General features: G+C 43.4%; 1 pseudogene; it reads left to right on the forward strand.

Annotated features, from left to right (window-relative positions):
- Positions 1 to 17362, forward strand: part of LOC109481283 — an 87948-nt pseudogene that overhangs the window by 27928 nt on the left and 42658 nt on the right.

A 17362-nucleotide genomic window follows, 5' to 3' on the forward strand; every position in this document is an offset into this window, starting at 1 on the left:
ACCACTATAGACAGGTTTGACTGTATGTGGTTTTACTACCCTACTACCCCCCCCACCCACACACACACTCACATACACTCACATACTTGAGGAGACCCCTTCCCCCCACACAAGTACACACAGGCGCCCTACACGCAAAGAAAACACAACCTCCTGTGGAAACAGCGGTTCAGTAATTAAGAAGGGAGGAAGAACTCATTACAACCTTCCACTCAGTCTCATGTAAACATTCCCCAGGTCAAGGGTCAGGGTAGGAAGGGGGGACCACTGGGCTGATACAACACAAGTGGTGGAAATGAGTAGTGCCCACATGCAACTCAACTTCTTTCTCTCTCTGTCTGTTTCTCTCCACTGGCTTGATACAACACAAGTGTTGGGAAGGGGAAGTGCCCACAAATTGCTCTCTTTGTCTCTCTCTCTTTCTCTTTCCCTCTTTCTCTTTCTCTCTCTCTCTTTCTCTCTCTTGCTGCCTCTTTCTCTTGCTGTCGCTGTCTTTGTCTCTCTCGCTCTCTTTTCTGCTCTCTTTCTCTTCTCTGGCTCTCTCTATCTCTGTCTCTTTTTCTCTGTCATCTCTCTCTTTTCCCCTCTCTTTCTCTTTGTCTCTCCCTCTCTTTTTCTACCCTTCTCTCTCTCTCTGGCATTGCATATTTGAGGTATCATGAATTCATAATGGATAGGTCTGTGCAAAAATGAGACCGCTGGAATGTCTGCATTTACTGTACATTGTGTTTTGTCCCAGCATATTTTCAACACCTTACACTGTTTTAATACCTTTAAAGCTGGACTCACTGGAACTTCAAAGAGTTTTAACGACTTTGCGTGACTCTGAGGGAATTAAACTATTTCATTCCTGGCCACAACCAGGCCAGGTCAAGAAAGGACTATATCTTACAATCCTCCTTAGTCCACTAAAGAAAGTTGAAAGGAGTCTTATGGAGTCTTGCTGAGGACTGCAGGTAGCTGCGGATTTTTGTAGGTCACATTCCAGCCTCAAGGTCAAGCCTGAAGGTCGTGAGGGGTCCATGGGGGACTGGAACAGGAACGTTTATTAGTGAGGAGTGTGGTGTGAGCAGGCTGGGGCTGTCCTGATGCCTGGGGCCTGGCATGCAGAAGGGTGTCCAAACCCATTTTACCGCTGAGTCTGTTTCGTCCTCTTTATAGCTACATGTACATGTACAATGTATATGGTAGCTTATGATAGGTTTAGACACCAGACTAGAAGTGTGAGGGTGTGCTCTGTTTTTGGATAGGAACATTATAATCCAGTACCACATACCCTGATTAAAGTGCTATATTTTACATCCAGCCTGCCAAACACCCAACTATTCGGGACTGCCCTGGTAAAGCCACGGACATGAGACTCTCAGAGTTTGGTGGCAAAAAGACAGTCTCAAATTGGCCAGGCAGTATCCATTAGCCAGAGAAGGTTGTCAGCCACAGACAGTTAGTGGGGGTAGCCAACAAAAAAATCAGCCATATATAAAAAGCTAACGATCATTCCCCCACAACCTCTGCTTGGAGAGTATGGTCCATAGCTATACAAACATACCATGCATGTATTTACAGTACTTACACAAGTACTGACCATGTAATCCCCTGTATAAGGACAGGTGTGCCCAGGTAAGCCCTTACCTGTTCAAACTTAAGCAAACTTAAGGACAGGTTTACCCAGGTAGTCACTTGAATAGGTTACAGGTGTGCCCAGGTAAGCCCTTACCTGTGTAAGGATAAGGACAGGTGTACCTTAAGCCCATCTCTGTGTAAACATGTGGTATTTACACAAATGTGTGCAGACATGCCGGACTGTGGTCAGGCCCTCTCTCACTATTTCTTCTGTAAACATCTTAAGGATTGCCTTCTGAAGGCCCACCTGGGCAGTTTGCATCTTTAGGTGTGTCTTCAAGAAAGCTGAGAAGATTATAGCCTCCGTAGCAGGCTTATAGAACTGTGGGTTTGGCGGTCTTTGGCTATTTTCTGATTAGCCCAGTTCTAAAAATGTGGGTAATTCAACCAGCCCGGCTATGTTGTCTATATGCAATCGGAAAATAGCACATAAAAGATCCCAAAGACCCTGAAGACCACCAAACCCCCAGTTTTTGGCATGCTGTGGAGCCTAAGAAGATTAGTGGTCAGGCTCTCTCACAGTTTCTTCTGTAAACATCTTTAATTACCGCCTTCCTTAAGGATTACCCACGGATGGCCCACCTGGGCTGGCATGTCTTCAGGTGTGTCTTTAAGGAAGCTGAGAAGATTAAGGGTTCTCTGACACGACCTGACACGGCTAATTAATTCCTTATGGTGTTGTCATTGTCTTGTTTGTTTGTTTGTTGGTTGGTGAATCACTGTAGTACCATTGGTTAGTTTGTTTGTGTAATAAATACAGTAGTAACTTTGACTCTTATGCATAGAAGACTTCAGAAGCTCATTTTTTTTTTTGTTGGTAGTGAATCTTAGCCTTTAAGGAATGGGACTTTGTGATGGGTTGAAAATAGTTTTGGGATGAAATTATCTCAGAAATGTTTGAATGGTACAAACTGGTACAATAGGTACTAGTAGTCAGGATAGGTCACAGGCCAACTTCCAGTCAAACTAACTTGTTTGGAAAGAGCAGTTTTAGCCTTGGTGGACGATACTGTACTTGAAATGAATGCAAAATTTTGTATAAATTATGAAATAGTTGGATGTGCTGTATGTGTTTTCCCCAATTATTTATATGTAACGAAACTTAAATATGGTAAAGTCAACAAAATTCAGACATAATTGCAAAGTTGAGCTTGAAAATAAAGTTTCAAAGTACAAAACAACTTTACAGTAAAGCAAAGACTCGGTGAAGGAATTCTAGAAGAAGAAGAAAAAAAACATCTCTCTTTTGTTCTTACAGCTGTGTTTCTGCCCTGTTTCCTGAGGTTGTTGACTGTTTACCTCCAGTGTTGATTGTTTACATACTTTGTTTACTCCTGTCTGGACACCTGTGTGTGCTGGGTAGCAACCAGGTGGTCAGGAGTAGCGCCCCCTGTCCTGTAGATGTATAACTGCAGGGATGGGATGTTTAGACAGTACATGTTATATTACATATACATGTGTGCCTATTTTAGAGTCCAAATTGCAGAACCATCTTATTACTTTTGACATTCCAGAGTTTTGTGAATGTTCTGAAATTTGGATATTCACATTTAAAAAAAACAGTTTAAATTGGATTTGACCGAAAGCCGATCTAAATCCAATTAAACAACCTAATATGCAATGTGAATGGGGCCTATTATTCAGTCGATAATCCAGGCTTTTGCACATGCTGCAGTATGTCACTCCTGACCTTTAACCTGGCAGGTCAGAGGCCAATCATATAAGGTCTCCAGTGCTCTATGCAGAGCTTAGGGTTTGGTGCCCATGTCCATTTCTGTAGCCCTTGGGCGACACACAATCATATAACCCAGCTCCAATCAGCTCTGAGGATTCACGTTTCATGATAGACTCAGGTGACAGTTTTTGGGCGTGGAGAATCCATTTTATGCACTTGTCGTCAGGAAATTAAAGTCTGTTGTTCTACAGTCCTGATATGCCAAAGCTTTTAGCAGTGTGCTTATAGCCTGTACAAGTCATAAGCTTACAGCGTATTCTGAAGGCAGACATCATAAAATTTTTTTTTCCACACAACACTTGGAAACTACAGACAGGATGTTAACCTTTTACTCACAAATACGAATATATATATGAGATGCTCTGCCGAAGTGCTATGAACAATACAATGTCATGCACATTAAGAGTTTTGCACAGGTGCAGTTCGTTCTGCTGATGTGCTTTGTATGTTATCCCTCTCCCTACTGCCTAACCCTGTAACCAATGAATAAATGGCATCCGAAGAGATGCTACAGTGTGCTAACGGTTAATCCTGTATGTAACAGCAGGTTTGCGAGTGGGGGGGGGGGGGGTCAAACTGGACTGTGGTCTGTAGGTCACTTTTTATAGAGGACATCTGTCTCCTCAAGGTCAAACCCTGACCTTCCGCTCTCCTGGATTTGGGGTTTAAGACTCCTTAAGGACCCGGGATTTCTTGAGTGAAAGTGGATAGTGTTGTAGTGAAAGTTCTTATCTCAGAAGTTACTGCAGCGATCAGGAAAATCAAGGTCACTCCATCAGGCAAGTCAAGGTCAAACCAGTTTGATTTGTTGGTTCTCAGATAAAATTGAAAAGTTCAAAATTGGAAAATGCTGTATGTACTGTATTGTACAACTAAAAATATTAGAGAAACAAGAGTTCCACGATCTCATACCTTCGCCAAATGATGTTAACCCTTCCAGTTGACGAATTATACAACTTTAATAATTGATTTTGCAAATAAGAGCGTCATTTGCATGGATTACATCAGTTGATCATATTCTCCACCCAATGAAAGCCTTATCTTAACAAAATAGGCTATTCTATCACTTCCTCATAAATTATGCAAATGAGGTCATAATGTGAATAAATCATCTTTATTGATATTCACCTTCATTTAACTTCCAAATGCGGCAAGTATGAAATTACCAGCAATTACAACTATGAAATTATAACAATTTGCCATTAATTATGCAAATTAGGTCTTCATTTACATAATCTATAACCTCAGATGTATTTCTCGTTCTCAATTACATGTCACGAGTGTTTCATAGTCCTATTATCGAATGACGCATATCTATAAAATTTCCTCATTAATTATGCAAATTAGCTCCTGATTTGCATAATTGTAATCTGATTTTGTCAAGCATCACTTCAGCTACCTACATACCGAAAATCATGACAATCCGTCAACCGGTTCTTGAGTTATCCACCTTCGGAGATTTGTCAAGAAACGCTCCTGCAGTTCCAGAACAAGCTGCTAGGGGGCCCAAACTTATGTCACTTCTTCCCTACCCCAAGAGCTATCTACCAACCAAAATTCGTGACCCTAGCATGTCTAGATCGCGAGATACCAAAACCGGAAGTTCTGCTGCAGTACCTACAAAAGCCGCCAGGGGGCCCAAAATCTAATCATTTCTAGGTCTCGTCAAGATCTACCCACATACCAAGTTTCATGACAATCCATATCAAGCTTCTTGAGTTATGCTGTTCACAAACAAACCAACAAACCAACAAACGGACAAACGCTACTGAAAACATAACCTTCTTGGCGAAGGTAATTAAGGAAATACAAATTGCTGTGGTCTAATACTGTAAGTGTAAATCACTTTATATTTGCAGTAGCAAAATTTTGCAATCTGAGAAAAATGGACATACATGTTTGTGGAACTATATGTTTGTGGTGGCAACAGGTGCAGAAGAAAGAAAGTCGCCGAAGTATTTGTTTGCGATAATGATAAATTCGTGGTACAGAAGTTACTGTGAAAACCACAAATGTAAAAGTACCACGAACATAAAATGACTTACAGTAACAATTTGAGCCCATAGATTGGAGGTGCAGGTGGCTCGGATACCAAGTTGCTTTTGTGTTAGGGTCCGATGACCCAACTGAACTTTTTGATTGGATTCTCCAAGGCCGGAACTGGAATATTGGTTTAAGTGCAGTAGAATATTGGTGTGAGACGTGCAGTTTTGACAAACAAGCCTGGTGTTGTGTCAAGTCAATTTTCTCTGCGATAAGTCAGGGTCAGGGGTCAGGGTCAGAGGTCGGCGTGCGGAGTGAAGGGAGCCAGGCTGGGTTAAAAGTGAAAGTGATCTGGGAACCAATTTAGCTCGCTGCACTGACCAGCTTAAATACTCCACTAGGCGTGACAGGAGACAGGGTTCTACATTTGTGGTTTAACCAATTCTGTGGTACAGTTGTAACTTGTAACCTAAATTGGAAACATATTGACTGGGTCCCAGTGTCAAGAAGTTGCTGTAGAGAGGTCATCACGAAAACTGTGAAAATAAACAACTGTAAAGGGTCAAAACAGTATACTGTAATTCACTTTATGTTCACGGTAGTAAAATTTCACGGTCTGAGAAAAATGGACATGTTCACGGAACTATATGTTCACGGTGGTGACAGGTGCAGAAAAAAGAGAGTCCGGGAATTATTTGTTAACTGTAATGATAAGTTCACTGTATAGAAGCAACAGTGAAAACAGTGAACTTATCAGTACAGTGAACAAATCAGGAATTACAGTATTCACTCTTTGAAACTGTGTGTACCAAGTATATAGCGATTTTCTTTTTACACAAGTTACACAACCAAAACTTATCTCACCTCGTGACATTTTGGCTACCTATAGCGGCAAGAAGCAGAACTCCAGTCAGAAGCTCTGAGGAAGAAGTCTGACAGACACCGAAATGTTAGCAAGGTGCATAAGAGAGGTTTTGGTTGTTTAGGATCTGTATATCCTAATGTTCGTAACCAAACTGATGAAACTATTTTCGGATGTGTGCACCAAGGTACAGCCTTTCCCCCGGACTCTGTTTTTGTATCAATCTAAGCTTCCAGTTCAGCAATAATTATTTTAAATAGAGGAAACCAATAAAAGAAGTCTATGATGTGTCAATGAAGGTTAGACATCCAGGTAATAAGGTACGCCAAAAAGCAGTTACTCAAGCAACTGGATATGATTTTGAAAACGGTCAGACGTTTCAGCTAGTATCCACTACCTTTCGTCAGTGACACTAAGAGACTGCAGGAGAATTGCAGGTTTATAAGCACAAACTATTAATTGAAGTCTGTGATGCCCACATGCATGTAATGTCACCCCCCTCCCACCTTCCCAGCAGGTTAATAGAACTGGTTATCACCTGCCAAATCTCATCTCCCCAAGGTCACCCAAGGTCAGGTGGAGACACTTGAGTTTGTCTGTTAGAGTTAGGCTGGGACGTTACAGGGCGGGAGTGTGGTTATGGTCAGCTGCAGGCTGGTTTTTGTCAAACACAGGTCTTTGGAAATGTCATTGACAAAAGTCATGTCTGTATATAACTATAGGAAGGATCTTTATTCAACAGCTGACTGGTTTTCACATCTGACTTTTAAGTGAATCAGATCATTAATTTTGTACCGTACCTTCTTCAGGGCAGCAATGGCCTGATCTGTACTTAATAGCGAGGTTAATAACTATCTCTGTTACAGTATTTCAAATGTGGTCCCAAATATAAAGCGTAAGAGTCAAGTACAGTTTGACATGACTACAAAAATTTCGGATATGCCATTTCCAAAGTGTGTCCTCTTACCTGAGGTTTTCAAGAAATAATTACAAGTAAAACAAACATTTTAAATTAATTTCATCTTTCTCTGATGGCATTTTCTAAGATTCAGATTCAGCTTTTCTATCTAGTCACATCCATTCCCCCATCAGGTCCCAGGAGCCTTCCTTGGTAGTGTTAGTGTTAGTGTTAGTGCTTGTGCTCCAGACTTGTCTCAACTTCACTCCCAAGTTCATCTGAACCTCTGCTGAACTTGACCTCTGACCCATCAGAAGGAACAGATCTGCCTCACTGTTTATATCAGTTCCCAGACAGAAACAATGGCCGCCCTTCAGGAGCGAAGTTTAGAACTCCTCAAGGTCGCGTACTGGCGGATGGCAAGGTCGTGCTAAAACAAACAATTTTCCTCGCAAGATGCACAGATTACCAGGTTTTGATAAACTTTGGTTCGGTGTCGGGAGTGGGTTAGCATGGTGACAGACTTAGAACAGGTGAAGGACCCAAAAAATTATGATTAAAGTTCAAACCACAAAGAAAAAATTCCAGACTTTGTTTATTTTTTATAAGTTAAGAACAACAAGCAGCACTAGACAATCATTTGCAGGTTAGTGTAGCCAGCCAGGTTTTCTTTTAGATGTTAGGATGTTTCAAGGTCATGTCCAGATGTTGTTCTAAGACTGACTGATTACGAAGGTCAAGTACTAGGGACTGTCTGGAGAAGCTGCAGTACACTGTGGACAAGTGCAAGTCAGTCTCTTAAATATCGGCCCATTAACGCACGCACTGACACATACAGATTTTCTTTTTTTCCCCGTACCATTCCACAGTGGAACTCCTTACCCGGCCCGGTAGTCATGGCTCCCAATGTTGAGTCATTCCGGGCCGGGCTGGCGGCCTGCCCGCCTTAGCCTTGACCTCCTCCCCCCCCCCTAACGGCACCCCTCGCGGGGTTATGTGGGGGTAACGAAGAAGAAGAAGAAGAAGTTGGAACACTTCGTCTCCAAGCAGAGACTTTTGTCTGCGGTTATTTTGTTGTTCTTCTATGGTCTTTCCTACTTAATGTCTCTGTAATATTAGTGGCCACAGTTTCTTTTACCAGTATTTCCCTCCCTCTGGCAGTAAAAATGAAAGAAATCCCAAACATACTGATTTTAACATACTTCAACTTTAAAATTGTAGGAAAGGCCACAAAAATCTAACAAAATGCCCGCCAACTGAAACCTCTGCTTGCCACTAGTAGAGGGATAAATCTCTCTGAGTACTCTAGCGGACAAGAGAGTACTCTGCAGTTCTCTTTGGATTAGGCATTGTTCTCCCAAATTCTATCTCAGATCTCTTGCAGTCTGTTACAAGTCTCTTTTTTACAACTGTTTTGTTACGTAAATTTCCCATTGTTTGAAAAGTCTCTTTCAAAATTACCTGTGAAAACATGGCTGCTGTGATGTTGTTTTTATGTCATTGTCATTCTATTGTTAGGGTTAGACACTAATCCCCATTTAATTATCTTTTGTTCAAAACAATTGATGATATCTGAGGGGGGTCCAACCTTAGGTGTCAAGAAGGAATCTACAGCAGTTCTCTTTGGGGTCTCTTCTTGTGGGGACAGAGCTCTTCCAGCTCTCTTTTGGCCTTGTCCTTTGTGATGAGTACTCTCTTAGTACTCTCTTGTCCGCTAGAGTACTCAAAGAGATTTATCCCTCTACTAATTGGTGAGAAAGCTGGCCCTGAGCCATGATCGGAGGAAGTCGTGACTCTGAATTTCCAGGTTTGAGGATCATGATTTAGAGCGGAGTTAAAAGCTGTTCCTTAAAGTTTGTTTGTTTGGATTTTTGCGGTTCCTTTAAGACTTTTATCCTGGGGTGAGGGGCGTACTGTAAGTGTGGCATCTGTTTGGGGTCAACTAACTTCTTTTACAAAGCAAACACAACATCCATAACCCTCCACATTCTTGTAATTTTGTTTCTTTGGGACAAATATGTCGTTGTTGAACATGTACTGTGTGGTGTTGCTCTACTGTGTAAGTTAATGTATGTGTGTGTGTATGTGAAGGTGTGTGTGTGTGAGTGTGAACGTGTGTGTGTGTGAGTATATGTGTGTATTTTTGTTTGTGTGTGTGTGTGCAGGGTTCGAAATACTTTTTTTCAGGTACGTGCAAAATTGCACATTGGCAAAATTTTTAGGTGCAATTTGAAAAATTTATGTGCAAAATTATATTTAGCCTTGCATCTTTAGGTTTGGAACTGTTTTACTGTGTATCAACCTTCTTAGCCTGCCACTGCATATAGAAGTTTTAGTATACATTAAAAAGAAGGGACCAAACAAAACATGAACAATGCAAGTATCATCTGTGTTTATAAAAAAAAAGAACACAAAAAAAAAATTGTCGGCATTAGCTTCAAAGGACGCCGCTAGTGACCCCCGGTCCTCTCACTCGTCATAAAAAACAATTACCAACAGTATGCGAGCAATAAATTTCATTTATTTTGCATATTTGTTTACCTTGAATATCGTGCACGATATAAGGAAAAAAATACTGCTTAGAAAAAATAACGTCCGATTAATTTTTGCTTCTTGGCGCTCCCCCCCCCTCCTCTGGGGGCGCGTCGTCAACATCGGCCGCGGGATCCTCGGAGACGGTGGACCCGGTGGCATCTCCCGATCCACCACCCCCGGCTGCACCAGACTCTGGTCCACCGCCACCGGCTGCACCAGCCTCTGATGCCGGCTGGGCCCGTAAAAAGAACTTGAAAATCGACCCCTTCTTCATGGGCCCTTCTTCATGCTTTACAAATTTCCTGGGTAGCACTGAATGCTGGGAAATCCGAAAACTCTGTTTTTCACCGAATTTTACCGAAAATTGGACGAAAAAGCCGAAATTACTCTGCCGAAGGACTTCAAGTTTCGCGGGTCTCACCATATTTGGTAAATCAGCTACGTAGGCCTTCTCGTCTTGCCATATTAGGTAAATCATTACGTAATGCCTTCGCGTCTTCACCTGGGGACGAGAGCAGCTTGTTCCCAGGATGTTCAGTAAAGAAAACAATATGGCTGCCATGCGCCCAGCGCGATGCCGAAACAGCAAGAAACTTCGGAGATACGCAGTGCAAACATGATATATCGGTATTGTCCAGGTGCAAAATTGCACATTCAAAATATTTTTAGGTGCAAATCTTGAAAATTACGTGCAATTTGCACATTGCACCTTTGTATTTCGAACTCTGGTGTGTGTGTGTGTGTACATGTGTATATGTGTGTGTGTATGTGTGTGTACATGTATGTGGACCTGAGCAATTAATTGTCTGTACATGAAAGTTCCTTGCACATATAAAATGTTTCTATGTCCCTACACAAGTGTTAACATCTGCCCATCTGTAGAACGTTACCCTGGCCCAAGTTCACCCCACAGAAAGAACCTTTTGTCTCGCAGTGTTTATTTTTACTTCAGAAACGTTTACTTCAAACTCCATCAGCACCAGACTTGTAACTCCAGGTAGCCTTTAGTGTAGACTGTAGACTGGGTAGCAGGCTGTTCTCAGGGCCAACATGCTAGCCTGGGTGCCAGACTCTTCCCAGGGCCTACACAGGCCAGCTCCTTGGCTCCAGGGCCACATGCGCCCAAGGAAATTAAGTTAGCCTGGATGCCAGACTGTTTCCAGGACCTATACAGGCCAGCTCCTCAGCTCCAGGGCTAACATACTAGCCTGGGTGCCAGACTGTTCCCAGGGCCTACACAGACCAGCTCCTCAACAGTTACTGTAGGGCCAACATACTAGCCTGGGTGCCAGACTGTTTCCAGGGCCTACACAGGCCAGCTCCTCAGCTCTAGGGCCAACATGCTAGCCTGGGTGCCAGACTGTTTCCAGGGCCTACACAGGCCAGCTCCTCAGCTCTAGGGCCAACATGCTAGCCTGGGTGCCAGACTGTTTCCAGGGCCTACACAGGCCAGCTCCTTAGCTCCAGGACCAACATGCTAGCCTTGATACCAAACTGTTCCCAGGGCCTACACAGGCCAGCTCCTTAGCTCCAGGGCCAACATGCTAGCCTGGATACCAGACTGTTTCCAGGGCCTACACAGGCCAGCTCCTCAGCTCCAGGGCCAACATGCTAGCCTAGATACCAGACTGTTTCCAGGGCCTACACAGGCCAGCTCCTTAGCTCCAGGGCCAACATGTTAGCCTGGGTACCAGACTGTTTCCAGGGCCTACACAGGCCAGCTCCTTGTTAGCCTGGGTGCCAGACTGTTTCCAGGGCCTACACAGGCCAGCTCCTCAGCTCCAGGGCTAACATGTAGTGTCTACTTTAACTCAGTTAACATTAGGTTACAAAAAGTAAAGTTACATATGGCTGACATAGATCGATGTTTTGTGTGATGAGAGTGACCTCAGGTCACCCTGATGTACACATGTGAAACTGTAGCCTTTGCCCCAGTTCTGTTACACACAAACTCGCTACATTCTGTACATATATGTGTCAGGAACCGCTACATCTTCTGTGACCTACTGAGGATTCTGCTACATTCTATACATACATGTGTCAGAAACCGCTACATCTTCCAGTGACCCACTGAGAATTCTGTTACATTCTGTACATGCATGTGTCAGAACTTGCTACATTTTCCACATACATATGTGTGGCAACTCAGTGACAGTCCTGCAGTGTTGCAGGGATGGTGGGGAATTCGGATGTTTGGGAGGGTATTGAAAGAGAAAATACCAGGTTTGTTTGTTGGGAATAAGTTTGTTTGTGGGGGATAAACAGTACTATTTTGTATAAGTCATCATCAGTAAGTTCTCATAACATTTCTTAAGGAAAAAGATTATGGCCCCCTAGCAGCTTACTTCACTTTCCAAATTAGAAACAAAAAAAAAAGAAATTGCAAGAACTGCTAAACTGGCAAAGAAAGAAGTAAACCAACAACAAGTATGTTGGATAATGTCTGAATGGCTATAGTATAAGTACAACCATCAAAATTAATGGAGTACATTATATATGTTCACCTGACTCAACCCTTGCCAATGCCATGTTCCCTCTGACAAAGCAGACATGTTACAGTTAGTTTACAAAATTCCCAAATTTGTTTCACCAAATCCTGCCAAACCGCAAATTAGATCTGTCACACCCCTGCCAGCTGTTACCATGGTAACAGGCACATTCCGAACTCTCAAGTCCAAAGTCACTCCCCTTACATCGCTACAGGCCATGAGGAGCTTGTGGGTGTCCAGGTTCACTTCAACTATCTGGGCTTCGTGCCAGGGGGAAGTTAACTGTCTGTTTTAAAGACACTACAATGTATACTTAAGATTTCCATCAGAAATTGCCAAGGAGGTTCTTGACCTGTTTTCACTGTTGATCTATTTTGTTTGTTTGTCAACTTGGAAAGATCTGGAAGCTTGAATGTCCTTTCTAGTGGTGACCATAACGGTTTAGACTTTCTTGTGTAAGTATACCTACAAGTATAAAATTAATATTGGCTGTACCTTGCCCCTTGCTCCCCTCCAGTTATATATAGGTTCCGAAATTAAAGTATAAATCTCTAAGAAGTGTAAATAAATATGGGAGAGATTATTAAGAGTATAAGTTAACAAGATAACGAAGTCTACTTTGTCCAACACGTCAGCTTGTGTCACTCCTAGTTACCCAGTACCAGCTACATTTTGTACATCTGGCATTGCTCCCCTCCAGTATATATAGGTTCCTGAAATTAAAGTTTAAATATCCAAGAGAGAGTATAACTTATAATAAGTTAACAAGATAACGAAGTCTACTTTGTCTGACACATCAGCTTGTGTCACTTCTGGTTACCCTGAACCAGCTACATCTGGCACTGTCTGGTAGAGGTTGGTGTTTAATTGTCAGGTTTGGGTTGTTTTTGGTGACCTGCAAGTTTTCCCTGACATGTGCTGAACATCAGGGTTTTTCTTAGAGCCTTAGCCTGGTCCCCAGTCTTCTAAGGGCTTCCCACAGCGCTAGCCTGTTACCATGAAGCAGATACATCCAGGTAGAGGCTGGTGTTTATCTGTCAGGTTTGGGTTGTTTTTGGTGACCTGCAAGTTTTCTCTGACATTTGCTAAACATCAGGGTGTCCCACAGTGATAGCCTGGTTCCCAGTCTCCTTAGGGCTTCCGGCTGCTAGCCTAGTTCCCTAAACCAGCTACATCTGGCAGAGTCTGCTGTTTAATTGTCAGGTTTGGGTTGTTTTGGTGACCAGACTTCTAAGGGCTTCAGGCTGCTACATAGCCTGGTTCCCAGTCGCTTCTGGCTGCTATATATTCAAGTTCCCGGTCTTCTTATGGCTTCTGGCTGTTAGCCTGGTCTCCAGTCTCTCGCTAATCGCATAGCTATACAATGTAGCATGGTTCCCAGTATCCCCAAGGTAAATTCCAGTTCCCTTTCCCTCAGCTTTATGCCCCCTCTTACTACTGCACACACATACTACTGCCCCACCTGTCTCCAGGGTGACAACCATGAAATACCTCCAACCTGTGGGGAACTCAGGTTCATGATGGAACTAGGTCACAGGTCAGGGGTTGTGACCTGACCTTACCACTCAGGTGACATCTACTGTAAATAAGTGTCCTTGAATTGATAGCTTTACCCTGTGGAAGGAAAACTGAAGATGTTTTCACTGAATGAAGATGCACTCCTTTGCAGTTTCGATTTGAGCACTGACTGAAGTTGTTCATATTACATTGTATATTAGGCCTGTTGCAGCTCACACAATGAAACCACCTTTTCATACATCTGGGCAGCCATGCAATGTGGAAACTTCACATTTATATTATTTACAATTTATGCAGTTGTTTCAAAGTCCAAGGCCAGAGCAAGATTCCTCTCCCCAATGTCACAGTCCCTGTAAATTAATAAATGCTCAACCCTGTCTAACAGGACCACTCAGCGGACCAATAAAATGTGACCAGGTGGTCACCAATAGACAGGAAGTTTGTGTCAATGACCACCAAAAGGGGGCCGCATTGGGCTGGGTGGTCCTTATACAGAGGCGGTCGGTCACTAGCGTAGTTCAAATTGGTCCTGACACTGGGATGGAAGAACTGATAATTTTGCCAGGTTAGATTATAAATGCCCCCCTCCCCATAGAACATTATGCCTGGCCTACTGGGGGTCACTCTGGTCACTGAGAAACCTTCACAAAATACCGTGTCTGTTTTCAAGGTCAAAGAAGGTCACGCCATAATCAGATCAGGCTTGCCACAAATGTGTCGACCTCTACTCGGATCTGACCTCTGCTGGCCAGTTGTTGGTGAAGGTCGTAACCTGTGACGACCTGCACATGGCAGAGCAGCAGGGCTGAAGGTCACACGCTGAGGTTTCAGCACAGGCGTGACCTTGGGGATTATTCCGCTGTGTTCCATATTCTTAATAGGTTTGCACCAATGTGAAACTAATGATAAATCTAACCCTACATCATAAATTGTACTACTTAGGAGCAAAGCAAAGTTGTGTTCTGGTAGCCTCTACCAGGCTTCGGGAGGCGACTGGAAAGAGTAGAAATTGGCCAAATCGAGAGATAGCATGCCGGGGGAGTTCCATGCTCTGCTGGAGAGTACATTTTGCCGCACCCGAACTGTTCTCTCCACCAGACCAACTCCCCCGGCATGCTATCTCTCGATTTGGCCGATTTCTACTCTTTCCAGCTGCCTCCCGAAGCCTGGTAGAGGCTACGTAACTCCAAAGTACAGTTTTCCATACCCATTATTTGGTAAATTTCTACACTTTCCAGCCACCTCCTGAAGCCTGGTAGAGGCTAACATTCTGGCTGGTCTCAGAATCCTCTCTACAGTGACCTATGACCTGACCTGACCTTTTGACCTTGTCTCCGCAGAACTCGACCTTCTGGAAGCCGGAGGTTTGCTCGTTGTGTCGCTGCGAAGACGACATCGCGATCTGTGAGACGATTGGCTGTCAGAACCCGCACTGCGACACTGACAATGTGAGTAGAAATTTTTATTTGTATTTTCAATATTTGTAGTACAATCCCTTGTCAAATTTTTTTCACCACTACAGCATTGCAGTCATGATCACCCTTCTCCGCTTTCTGTTCTTCGTAATATTTCAGTTTGTCTTGTCCACTCTCTGGTATTACGCTCCAGATCTCTTTCTATTAACAACTTCAACAACATCAGGGAGCCAGGTGGAAACTACTGAGGATGGCACCCAGGCTTCTTGATATTATTTTGGATTAGTCATAGGGTTACCAAACCTATTATAGCTCCCGAGTCCCTACAGCCTCTCTTAATATTTTGCAGAAATGATGTAGGACTCGGGAGCTATAATAGGTTTGGTAACCAGGCTAGATTAGTCCAGAGTTTTTAGTAATTTTAGACTAACAGTAAGATGTTTGTTATACAGGGAGGTGTGTTGAAGTACCTTCCTGATCGCTGCTGTCCGGAGTGTGTCATGGAGACAGCGAGATCCTGCGAACATGAGGGAGAGGTGCTGGGGGTACGTACAAACAGACAAACAGACAAACACACAAACAAACAAACACAGCTCTCTGGAAAATCTAAACACTCATGCTGTACTAGACAGAGGAATAATTGAAAACATAGTCAAAGTTCATGACATATTAAGAATTGTAACAGGTACAATATATGGCAAAAAAATAGTGCATATTATACTACTATAAGGCTACCAGGCTGAGCATTGCAATCAAACACTACTAGCTAAGTGTTGCTGGTTGTATGTTTGTGATTTTGTAGATTCAATATCGATAAGTAGATCTTGTTTTGCAACTCTTTCCTTCCCTCCTCCTTCTTTGATAATAATCATAACAGGTACAAAGGCAAAGTTTTGTAGACTACAGTGTAGCATAATTGTATCATAAGACTACTGGCTACTTGCTGGTTGTATGGTGGTGATTTTGTAGCTTGGTTTGTGATTTTGTCCCTCCATCGCTGCCCCCCACAGCATGACACCATGTGGCGCCCGACCCCGTGCTCGTCCTGTACATGTTGGGACGGCAGCGTGACCTGCAGACAGGAGTCCTGCCGAAACTCCCCCTGTCTGCAGGGAGAGGTACTGCATCAGACAGAGCAGGACTGCTGCCCAACATGCATCCGGCCTGGACGTGAGTCAAACTTCTTCACACACAATCACAACTAGTGCTGCATACCTAAACCCACATTCAGGTTCAGGTCCGGATTCAAGTCCAGAGGTTTAGGTTCAGTTCTGGAATTGTAAGTCAAGACCTAAAAGCATATACAAAATTGCATGTTGGCAACCTTGCAATGTTGTCTGGGCAAAACTTTGGCCACAAAACATGGAGGCGCTAACACTTGACGATGCCCGATGGAAATGTTTTCTTCATTTTGCAGCACAGATTTTGCAATATATGGAAGGTTTTATGTGGTTTGGAAAAAAAGGGCTATGTGACTTTGTACATTATTTTGCTTCCTGTCAATCTCACCCTCAGGGTCCTGTAACTATGGCGACACCCGTTACCATGACGGCGACACCTGGCAACTGGTGCCCTGCACCCACTGCACCTGCGAGGACGTACAGACCAGGTGTTACATCGCAGACTGTGCACCTGTCGTGTGTGGCCAGGTGAGGCTACAGGTGTTCAACTCTAGGTGTTCAACTGGGGATTGGAAACCTTGTTTTAAATTATCCTTAAAGTTCATCTGTGTTCAACTTGGTAGAATCATAGTAAAATGTTGAACTTTATTCCAACACAAGGGTTGCACAGAGATCAAATTTTCAACAACCACTGTCGCCTTCATCAGGATAATTAATGACCAATCACTTCCGAATGTAAACTCGTGAGAGTTACAGACACGTGACCTTAGTCACTCGAGACAAAAGTGCCAGGAAGTTTATATTGTCCACCGTTTGGAGTGCCCTGATATATATGGCCTTCTTAACACCTCTTAAACCTGGTTGTTTATTATACAGAATGAGGAGATAGTTGTGCGGCCAGGTCAGTGCTGCCCTGAGTGCGCCGGCCGCTCCTGTACCGAACGGAACCAGGAGTACCTCGACGGGCAGCAGTGGAAACCCGATCCCTGCACCACCTGTGTCTGTCGCCATGGTAACAGACACTGTGTACACACCACCTGTCCGGAAAACCCCATCTGCCCACCTGTAAGTAAAAACACTCGATCAACTCAAATGTGTATGTAGATTATGATAGACTAACGTCAATTTGTGGATACATAGTAAACATTTAAAAACGTTTATTCCGTACATCAGATTCTGATAT

The sequence above is a fragment of the Branchiostoma belcheri genome, unplaced genomic scaffold (assembly GCF_001625305.1).
Source record: "Branchiostoma belcheri isolate BF01 breed outbred unplaced genomic scaffold, Haploidv18h27 scaffold55, whole genome shotgun sequence".
NCBI classification, from domain to species: domain Eukaryota; kingdom Metazoa; phylum Chordata; class Leptocardii; order Amphioxiformes; family Branchiostomatidae; genus Branchiostoma; species Branchiostoma belcheri.